General features: G+C 46.2%; 1 protein-coding gene across 1 annotated transcript in view; it reads left to right on the top strand.

Annotated features, from left to right (window-relative positions):
• Positions 1-347, top strand: part of LOC123166396 (uncharacterized) — a 5,202-nt gene extending 4,855 nt beyond the window's left edge. Inside the window, exon 2 of the mRNA XM_044584194.1 lies at positions 213-347. The gene's annotated coding sequence lies outside the window, so the exon portion shown is untranslated. The remainder of the gene's footprint in view (positions 1-212) is intronic.
• Positions 348-7,521: the final 7,174 nt, after the last annotated feature.

The raw sequence follows: 7,521 nt of genomic DNA, 5'->3' as shown, positions 1-7,521 counted from the left end.
TCTCTCTAAACAAGTATAAGACGTTTTCACTAATTGTTTGCGGAGGGAGTATTTCAGTACAATGCCTTCTTCATTTGTTCTAATGTAGGTCAAAATTGCACTTCAAACTTCACAACTGATTTTCTTTTATATTGTAAATAGGAACGTGTTATTTATTGTACATAGTGAAACAATGTTTATGTTTGCTAACTAATTCTTATTTATACTGGCAGGCTTTCAAGATAGTATGGCAGGGAACTGTCCACTGCTGTCATCAACAATCAGAGCACGAAAGTATTGCTCATTTGAATTATGTTTTTTTGACTTCGTCGGCCCGCTGCAGGCCGACTGGGCCTAGTCGGCCCACAGCAGGCCGATTGGACTCCAGTCGGCCTACAGCTGGCCGACTGGCCCCTGTCGGCCTACTGTAGGCTGATTGGGTCCTGTCGGCCAGCTGTAGGCCGACTGGAGCTAATTGGCTCGTTGTGGGCTAATTGTTTTCGCAAAAAAAGTAGGCATAAAAATATATGTTTAGAAAATATTAATTATGTAATTAAAAAATATTAAACGTGTATAAAAAAATGTTCCTGATGTATACAAAAATTTTACAATATATATGCAAAAAAGTTGACATAAAAAATATGTTTTAAAAAGTGTTAAGCATGTATTTAAAAATTGTTAAATGTGTGTATAAAAAATGTTCCTTATTTATATAAAAAATATAGAATGTGTATGAAAAAAAGTTGACACCAAAAAAATATGTTTGAAAAAAAATGTTAATCATGTATTTGAAAAAATGTTCCTTATCTATACAAAAAATATAGAATGTGTATGAAAAAAAGTTGACACCAAAAAAATATGTTTGAAAAAAATGTTAATCATGTATTTGAAAAAATGTTCAACGAGTACACAAAAATGTTTCATGTATTGGAATGAAAGGTTAAACGTGTATAAAAAAATGTTCCAGCTCCGGATCCGGTATGGGAGCATCACGGACCTAAGTATGATTGGTTGCTCTTTTTGTACGCAACTGGAACATTTTTTTTCAAACATATTTTTTTGGTGTCAACTTTTTTTCATACACATTCTATATTTTTTGACTAGATAAGAAACATTTTTTATAAACACATTTAACAATTTTTAGTCATGTATTTGAAAAAATGTCAACTTTTCAAACATATTTTTCAAACATATTTTTTTTGGTGTCAACTTTTTTTCATACACATTCTATATTTTTTGTATAAATAAGGAACATTTTTTATACACACATTTAACAACTTTAAATACATGCTTAACACTTTTTAAACATATTTTTATGTCAACTTTTTTGCATATATATTGTACATTTTTTGTATACATCAGAAACATTTTTTATACACGTTTAACATTTTTTAATTACATAATTAACATTTTTTAAACATATTTTTTTATGCCTACTTTTTTTGCAAAAACAATTAGCCCTCAGCGAGCTAATTAGCTCCAGTCGGCCCACAGTGAGCCGACAGGACCCAATCAGCCCACAGTGGGCCGACAGGGCCAGTCGGCCAGCTGTAGGCCGACTGGAGTCCAATCGGCCTGCTCTGGGCTGACTAGGCCCAGTCGGCCTGCAGCGGGCCGACGGTGTATTATTTTTGAAAAAAAATTACCCAGCGTAATATTTATGAAAATTAATTAAAAAATGTATTATTTTAAAAAAATTAGCAAAGAATTGCCTCATCGATTAATTAAGAAGAAGAGAATTGCCCAATTAATTTACGGAAAACCGATACAAACAAACTCACTCAACACGAAGCACCACGGCCACATAGATGGCCCGCCAAGTGCTCCCAACACCCAACAAGCACAACCCTCAACACTTCTACAGTGCAACGGAACCCGGGGTGAGAAAACGGCAATGATGACTCAAAATACCAAGGCCACACCGACAACACGAGAAACCGAGCACATCCATCATGACATCACGGATGCCTTCCCTCTCGCATCGTCAACCATAGGAACCTCCAGCTGCTCACCTTCATATGATCCTCGCTCGAGGTCGTCGACGTGTCCACCTTCATATGATCCACTGACAAACTCAGACATAGCTCCCTAAGCTCGGGCATGACCTGCAGTACCGGAGTCACAAGCGATGGACTCGCCCTTAGTGGAAGACAACATAGGATGGGAGGTAGGCATCGAGGATGAATTGTCTCCAACACGAGGGGAGAAGGAGCCATATAACTCCGCCCCCTTCTCCTCCGCGGAGCAAACACCGGCCGCACAAGGAGAGTGCGGCGTCAGAGAGGTCTGCAACATAGCTGGTGCAAGCGAGAGTCTACTCAGAGCAGCCTCCGCTCGCTCTAAAAAGCTCCCAACACGCGCCAGACAACCTTGCAGCAACGCAGTCTGATCAGCCAAAGCGGACTGCAACATCAGCTCCGACGAGGTTGGTGAGCCAACGATACTAGAGACGACAGACGCCCAAGACCCACGATGAAGCGCCTTGGATGGGAGTGCGGATCTCATCGGACCCTCACATGAAGCAAGAGCAGGACGATGCACGATGTCGAGCTGCGACACGAGCGACACATCATTGCATGGCAGTGAGCTTAGAGGACGCCATGGGTTGCAACATCCACGCGCACGATGACCGTTCTCCAAACAACGGGAGCACCGCAACGGCTCTGTGCAAACAACCGCGTGATGACCATGAGCGAAGCATCTATAACATCTACCGCGAAGCCAAGCAGGGATGGGACGAGGAGCCATTGTCGAGGAAGGCGATGAAGTCGGGCGCGGCCCGCGCTGTGGTAGCACCTCCTGCCAACCCTCATTTGTGTCTGCGTCATGCCCCACGCACATCCCTCCAGAATCGAGGGCCTTGGTGGCAGCCTGCGGTGTCTGGGGAGGCAACTCCTCTTCATCATCTTCATCTTCATCGTCGTCAGCAGCGGAGGCCCACAACACCGCCCGTGGAGGCAGCGTCACGGCCATTTCCTCTTCACAGCCTACGTCGTCCCCATTGACAGAGGCGGCATCGGCAAGGACAGGGGAGCCAGGCCTCGGGGCCGAAGCAGTTGTCGACACAGGCTCCGAACAGGGCGTGCACGCAGCCTTAAGACCCCCGTCCTCCCTCCTGAACCTGGAAGCTGGGGGCAGCGGCCGCGGTCGAGGGAGAACACCGGCGACCGGGGTAGTGCCTGCAGCCTGAGCGCACGACGCAGACGGCGCAAGGATGACGGGTGCAACAGCCGGAGACGCCGACGGAGTGGTGGCCGCCGCGGAGGCTCGGGCGAGCAGCATTGCCGGGCGAACCGAGAGACGGGGCGCCGCCGAGACTGGCGTGGGAGAGATCTTCGCGGGGTACCCGGATCCGGTTACGGCGGCCGCAACGGAGGACGGAGGCCGGAGATCCGGGTGACGGCGGCGCCCGCCCAGCCGCAACTTGCGCGGACGCGAGAGCGCCATCCCTTCCCAACGCATGACGCCGAGCCGAGCCGAGCCTAGCAGAAGAGAGAGGGCGAGCAGGGGACTCCGGATCTGGCCTGGGCAGCTGCACAGCTAGCCGGAGATGGGAGATCGAGGCGCCGCCGCCGGGGGCGCTCACCCGACGCGGGTGCTGTCGCGGGAGCTCATCCCTTGGGATTGTAAAATTCAGTCGTAAACTGTTGAAACTTTGAGCATCCGTGTTGCAGTTTGTGTGTTAGCAGACTTTTTCTTTCGAGCTATGATTCAGAACTAGTTCCTGGTCAATTGCTTGAGATCAAATTTCGGAATGGTGATGCATGACCTTTATGTAGCTATTCGTCTGAGAAATTGTGGCGTGCAGAATTCTTGTATTCGCGCACACACTTCGCAACCTGACTAACAACCACTTAACAGTTCTGATGCAGTGCTGCTAGCATTCGCATACGTCACCACGATACCTTTATTACCAATTCAGATCCCAGACAAGGGAGGAAGAAATCATGTGTGGTATGTTCGTCTCTTGTGTGACAAGCAATACCAATGTTTATTGCTGTGGCAAGAAGCTTCCACGAGTCTGCCCAGTCAAGGGATGCATCGACCACCACCTGAAATCGGGTGTTTCGACAACCAATATACGGTAGACGCTGATCGTAATCGCTAGGACACTTGAGTCAACTACTAGTTTCTTTGAGAAAGAAGTGTATTTACCCCCCTTAACTTTCACGTTTGGGCTACATCACCCCCTCAACTCAAAAACCAGTTACTTAATCCCCCAAACTTTGCAATACCGGACCAAACACCCCCTAGCGCTCCGATTAGTGGTTTTAGATGGTGGTTTTGCTGATGCAGCAACGAGGCGAAGAGGAAAAGCGTCACTGCGTTGGCAGTTCATTGAACACTTCTCGCCAGCGTCCGCGTAAAAATTTTGATCGGTGCCCTCGGCTCTTGCTAGCTAGCTGCTTAGTGCAATCAACAAATCTATGTACTAGTAGCTAACTGCTTACACGCTCGGCCAGCTAGCTGCTTATGCGCGAGGTGACTTCATCTCCAAACTAACCATGGCGGATTGGTGGTGAAGGACCGTGGCGGGCACCTTGCCTACCCTGACATGAGAGAAACTGGTGCCTGTGGACCTGCTAGTGTACAGACCATGCGACCCTTGCGGCATGTCACTTCTCGTCGCCGTGGCGCACCACTACCAGCCCTCTCGCTCTACGCCAGGCTACCGCCAGCACCTTCGATGTGTCCGACCTCCACACGTCGAACACCAGGAAGTCCACACATGCGGGCATGGCAATCTCCCGTGCAACAAGTGCGGCGGCGAGGGCGTGCTCATCGCGGTCTCTCGTGCACCGAGCGACAGCTTCAAGGGCGTGCTCGTGGAGGTCTCCCATGCGCCGAGCGATGGCCTCAAGGGCGTGCTCGTGGCGGCCACCCGCGTCGAGCGACGATGGCAATGGCGAGGATTGTGGCGGCCTCCCGTGCACCAAGCGATGGTGGCGAGGGCTAGGCTAGTGCCGGCCACTCGTGCGCTGATGGACGGGCAGACGGCGGCGACGCCAAAGCTCGTGGCAGCCTCTAGTGTGCCGAGTGGCAGCGGTGAGGGCGATGCTCATGGCGGCCTCCTGTGCGCCAAGCGACGACGGCGAGGGTAAGGTTCATGGTGGCCTCCCGTGTGCGCGGCGAGGGTGAGGCATGTGGTAGCCTCCAGTGCGCCAGGCGGCGGCGACGACTAGGGCTCCGCACCGGCACTCGGTGTTCGACGCACTCTGGAGCAGGGGCTCCCATACGCATGCTTGGCGTGGAAGATGGTCCTGAGAAGAAATAGTTTGCTTACACTGACATGTGGGTTACTGGACGAGGTGGCAGTATATAAGTCAACCAACGAAACTAGGTCATGTTATCTGGTCAGCAAAACCATCCGCAAAACCAGCTTGAAAGTCTCCCGGGGGGTGTTTTATCTGGTATTGCAAAGTTTAGGGGATTAAGTAACCGGTTTTTGAGGTCGGGGGGTGATGTAACCCAAATCTGAAAGTTCAGGGGGGTATGTATGCTTCTTTCGTTTCTTTTAACACTAGCGGCAACTATCTTGTAGGTTCTCGTACAGTATATTCAGCAGAAGAGCCACACAGCTTCAAATGTTGCATTCTACTACCTCCGTTTAGGTGAATAAATCATTCGCGTAGTTTTAGGTCATCGATTTAAGGAATTAAATGTGTTATATGTCATGAAAAGTATATCACTAGATTTCTACATAGATGTAGTTTTTAAATATATATTTTTTGTCACATATAATACATATTTAGATAGTTAATTTGTCAACCTAGAACTACGCGAATGACTTATTCACCGAGACGGAGGTAGTACTGTATTTCCTTGTCTGGAGGTATAGCTTCAGATATACAGTGTGATAGGGTTGGGTAGAATCAAATCTGGCTCTTCATCAGATGACCCAATTAAATGCTCACCTTGATCGTCCAGGAATCAATTACACCACAGACATCAAGATTTGTTAACGGGATTCAATGCAAACATCTACTCCCTCCGTCCCAAAATAAATGTCTCAACTTTAGTACACTTTGTAGTACTAGAGTTGAGACACTTATTTTGGGACAGAGAGAGTACATCCTAGTGCATCACTACTCATGCTTCTCTGATCTCAATGGATTAACTCTAAAATATGTACCGAGAAAGCCCGACGAGTCCATCACATACCATCTCAGTCACCGCACCACAGCCGGTCCAGATACCCAGCCACATGTGCCCGGACCGTCCCTCGCTGATCTAGGGTCTACCCTATCAGTTTCGTCTAATATATTATGGCTATCTGTCAGTGTCATAATATATTAAGTATGGGTTACACTTACTTGCACGTGTTTGACTCAAACATCTAACATTTTGATAATTACGAATTCAACTATAGCCTAACTTGTACGTGTATTTGACACATATCCAACAAACTCGACCTAGGCGAATATGTACTTCACCATCTTGAAGTCATCATGCACGAACATTTGTGTTTCTTGAATTTGAAATGATATCATGAGCTTCGTTGCTACTTCCATGACTGCATATGACTCCACTTGAAATTGTAGTTCAATCTTTTCTTCACAACAAAATGCTTTCACGAAATAAGTTATTCCTCACTATTATTTTCTATTCCCAACTTCTTGGAATATCCAAGATACAGCGTATGAGGATTTAGTCGATCAAAGACCCGATGCCTAGACTTAGATTACGGATTTTCCAAGATAAACCAACGAGGAAGATAACCCCAGCAGAATATCTTCGTCGTTTAGTGACATGGATAACGGTTACCAATCCACGACCCACTCGAATCATACAAACACATCATTAGTTGACGTTTGTAATGAGATCTCGCAATATCTTCGTCGTTTAGTTGCTCATTAGGAAAACCATCATTGATAGGGATAGGATCTTACTAAACATACTTGATGATCCTATCCCTATCAATGATAGTTTTAAACAATGTAACATCGTTGCTGAACCTTGGTTTACTAATTATGCCAGTTACATTGTTGCTAAAGATATTCCTCTCGACTTTACTTATCAACAAAAGAGAAAATTCTTCTATGGTTTGAGACACTATCTTTGGGATGACCCTCATTTGTTTAAAACAGGGGTAGAAGGTATTATTAGGTGATGTATACCTGAAAATGAACGTGATGGCATATTGAGGAGGTGTCATTCCAGTGCCTATGGATGAGATCAAGCGGGAGACATAACTGCACACAAGGTATTACATGTTGGGTTTTTTTGTCTACCTTATTTAAAGATGCTCGTAAACTTATTCTATCTTGTGATGAATGTAAGAGGATAGGTAGTATTGGCAGACGTCAAGAAATGCTTATAAACTATTCTTAGTAGTAGAACCATTTGATGTTTGGGGTTTTGATTATATGGAAACTTTTCCTAGCTCACATGGACATACTTACATTTTAATGAATGTTGATTATGTAACCAAGTGGGTAGAAGCAATCACTATAAAAAGTGTTGATCACAAAACTTCCATTAAAATGCTTAAAAATTATTTTTCCTAGGTTTGGTGTTCCTATATACTTAATGAAATATGGT

Source organism: Triticum aestivum, chromosome 7D (assembly GCF_018294505.1).
Source record: "Triticum aestivum cultivar Chinese Spring chromosome 7D, IWGSC CS RefSeq v2.1, whole genome shotgun sequence".
In the NCBI taxonomy this organism is placed as follows: Eukaryota; Viridiplantae; Streptophyta; class Magnoliopsida; order Poales; family Poaceae; genus Triticum; species Triticum aestivum.
The sequence above is the reverse complement of the archived record's forward strand: the minus strand, read 5'-3'. Positions and strand labels throughout refer to the sequence as shown.